A 4,182-nucleotide genomic window follows, 5' to 3' on the forward strand; every position below is an offset into this window, starting at 1 on the left:
AAAGGGATATGTTATTCATACATTTTTTGGTTATCTACACACTCTATATACGATCGTATAGGGGCTATACGATCGTATGGAACCCCATGTTAAAGGGTGCGTGGATAGGTCAAGGGTGTGTGAATAACCAATGCCTTTAGAAAACTCGATCAAATCCACATCACTTTGACGTTTGACAGAAATGACAATGTTACTTTTTTTAACAGACAATGTTACTTTTTTTAACCGCTACTTCCAATCAACACATGTAATTGTGAATATCAAACTTCATTCTGAACTAGTTTGAGATCCGTGTATTACACGGGTAATTGATGGAAATTTTTAATTTTAAACATTAAGAAAAATACAATCAACAACAAAATTATCATATATTGTTAATACAATTACAACTTACAATAAAATTACATTAATTACAAAAGAAACATTACGCAAATATTTTATAAATAAGAAAAAATTTTCTTGTACACTAGATTTGTGGTTGTATTTGTCATATTATCTTGTTTATCAAGAATCAAAATCTTTAAATATATTAATAAATATAATCTATGAATTGTTATATCTTAGAGTGGTCTAATTGGTGTAATTTTTACATACAGTGTTCTTTTTGGTAGTGGCTGCCTTCGGATTGTGGAGGTAGTCGTTGACGGTTGGTTGGTTTATTTATAAAAGTTTATCGTTCAAAAAAATTGTATATATCCAATTTGGGCTTTTGTAAGTATTGCAAGTTAAGTACCAATAAACAACGAGATACTTTAATTATTGTATGAACATCTAACAAAACCTATGAGAAAATATAAGATCAAAAGAAGAAACATTGGTAGAACTACAAAAATCTACAAAACCATAATTGGAAACCAAACTGGGATAGAGAGAGATCTAAGATGAAGATAAAAGTAGTGATGTGGTCTGATATTTATTGATAAAAAAATTTTAAAATGATTTCAAATCTTGTTATTTAATTCAAATTAGGAAACTAATGAATCATCGTCAATTTTCATTCAACCAAACGATTTACCATGAAGTGGCAGGTAAGCGGGTAACAAGCTGCACCGCAACCCCCTTTTGGATAGCAAACCCAACCCTACTAATAGAATTGAGATAATTAGGAAAATTTATAAGGATGAAAAGTTTATAAAAATCTTGATCAAATTTGACTATTGACCGCTTAAAAATTCAAACAGCAAATTAAACCGTGTTAATTGCTATGTTATTAGACAAAATATTTTGTGACTGAATTTTTTTTATTACTTGCTATAGTTTTACAAAACATCGTGTAACAAAAAAAATGAATAAAATAAAAAAGTCATTAAGATTTAATATTTTAAAAAAAATCATTAAGATTTAATAATTCGAAAACATTTTTTTTTAACTTTTAATGACCTTTTTCACCATAAGGGATTATGAGTTCCACATGAGGCCACGGGAAGGAATTACCAGTTTCATCAAGTTTGCAAGATTCGGCATTCAAAGTTTTATTAGGTATGTTCTTCGTGTGATTCATATGTTAATTTTTTACTCTAATTCTAAGAAATCAAAATTAAAAAATTATGGTATCATTTATAGGCTAAATGGTAGCACCTCCTTTTGTAGAAACTAACGATTATGATGAAACAAAATTAAGAAATTACAAATTAGTACTCTAATTTTTAATTAGACAATATACAGAATCAAATAAGCAAAATTAGGAAATCGCACCATACAAAGTTGTGTGATTAGTATGCCGTCATTTATAATCAAACATGGAAATTGACAGATACAAAGGAGGGAGTTGTGTTGTACCGGTTAATAAGAAGCAAAGGAATATGGAAGAGAAAGTTTCAGAAGCAAAATTGAAGAACATATCTAAATCAGCAGCCGTGTCGCACATGTAATCGGAGAAGGAAGAAGACAAATAGCAATTAGGTTACACAGCGAGGAGTTGAACCGATCTGCAATGGCGTTTGGGATGGAGCGTTCTTGTGAATCGGAAGAGAGATGACCTAAGGTTACGGTTGTGTTGGAAAAAAAACAAATAGGGTTACTGCAACATATAGATCCGAATAAAACTACATTGGGTGGGGTTATGACCCATGCCAGATCCATTTTTCAAAACGGGTTTAAAAAGAATGAGAATGTTTGAGGGAGTGACAAGTGGCATAAAAATGTATTCTTTTATTAGAGTAGTAGATTTTACACGTATTTTCAGCATGAGGGAGTGCTCACGGTTTGGTTTACAATCGTGAAATTGTCCAAACGAAAATCAGTTTGATTTCAGGGTTGATTTATTTTTTTTTTCCTATTTACTTTTGGTCGATTGATTTATAAAATTTCAAATTATAGTGAACGGTTTGGTTTACGTTTTACAATAAAAACCGACTGCTTAAAAGCGGAAGGTAAAATTTTATCTCTCTTCTTACTTCAATTGCTTTGACTGATTCAAATGATAATGGAACTTGGAACTCATTCTTGGTCAAAGGAATTCGATCTTACTTTGATCATTAAGAACTACGAGAGGGTTCCATCCCTACGAGATGAAAGTAGTTTTTGCCAAGGAAGGCAAATAGTATGATTTGGCGCTAGCTTTTAGACCAATTTTTTACTAGTTTTAATTTAAGTATAAGGTTTTGATATTCCCTCTATCTTATGTTCGGTATGTTTGAATTACTCTATTCAATCAAATGTTTGCTTATTTTCCTTCAAAATAGAAGACAAACGAGCAAAAAGTTATGCCGCTAGCCCCTTTTTAGATTCCAAAACCAAGTTTTGTTTATAAATTACATTTAATAATCTTTGGAGTTATAACATTACTATGCATAGCCCATTGGACTCGGCTAAATAGCTCCAAAGCCTCAAGCGCGAGGAATCCAAAAATACCAAATGTAAAAGGAATAAGCATGTGTTGGCCTGCAAGATATGGATCATGTTTTTAGAAGGCGTCATCTTACTTTAAAGATTTGAAATGCCATATGTTGTTTGTTGGAGGTGGTACTTCCCGTTAATAAAGGGCCAAAAAATATTTTAAATTGGTTGGATTCGCTAGATGGGTGAAGAAGAAAAAAAAACGTAATTTAGACGATCAGTTTTACTACTGAGGAGCCTGGAATGAATTTATTTTTTTGTCAAAACAATGACACCAATGAACTTATTTGATCTGATTCTCTCTTTTTCATGTTTGTGGTTATCAGGAGAAATATAGAATGAAAACTCATTTGAGTTGTGAAAATCCATGAAAACCCTATGTAACATCGTTATTTTACACGTAATATATGATGTAACATTTAATACAAAATATCAAAAAATTTTAAAAAAATTGTTTTGCTATTTTTTAACATTTTTTTACTAATTTTTATATATGTTTTTAGGAGAGAGAAAAAGTTATATTTATATCTATATTTTTTATTCACTTTAATTGTGAACCACAAGATTCAAACTTTAATTAAAAGCATGCGGTTGAGAATGAGTTTCTAAAGTTTTCACAAATCAAGTGAGTTTTCATTATAATCATTCGCGTGGTTGTCATCTTGTAATTGTGTTTACCATTTGAATTGGGTTGCTTGACTTAAAAACCTATTATTTTGCATGTAGTTTTTGTTTTGTCTCTTTTAAACTTTTCTAACCGGGCATGGTTTTAGTTACAAGTTAACTTTCCAAAAAAAATTAACAACATAACTATTTTTTTTAACGACCAACAAATATCTATTAATAGAACTCTAGTAAGGTGCTAGACCCATCAAATAAATTAACTATTATTGATTATGGGTCAAGTTATTCTATAAAGGGAGACAATAATAAAAAGGATGAGAAGGATTTATAATAATAAAAAAACCCTTCAAAAAAAATTAAAAAATAAATAAATAAAAAATCATAACTCAAAATTTAATAAAAAATAAAAAAAAAGTAAAAACACAAAAATGTTTTCGCTGTTTTCCTCGTTCTTAAAAAAAATGTTGAAGGAAAACGATCATTGTGTATTTTTGTTTACCATTGTGTTTTCTGTTCCTTTTCGTCATTGATTGTGTCTTTTTTCCTTAACATTGTGTCTTTTTTTCTTGATATTGTGTTATATTAGTCAACATTGTGTTATATTTTATTCGGCATTGTGTTATATTTTGCGATTTATTGTGTCTTTTGTTCATTTTCGTCATTGTGTCTTTTGTCTCTGCATTGTGTCTTGTTGTTTTTTATTTGTTTGGAACGAGAATG

Source organism: Bidens hawaiensis, unplaced genomic scaffold (genome assembly GCF_021521415.1).
Source record: "Bidens hawaiensis isolate Kalapana, Puna unplaced genomic scaffold, B.hawaiensis_p1.1 tig00007783_1, whole genome shotgun sequence".
Lineage (NCBI taxonomy): Eukaryota > Viridiplantae > Streptophyta > Magnoliopsida > Asterales > Asteraceae > Bidens > Bidens hawaiensis.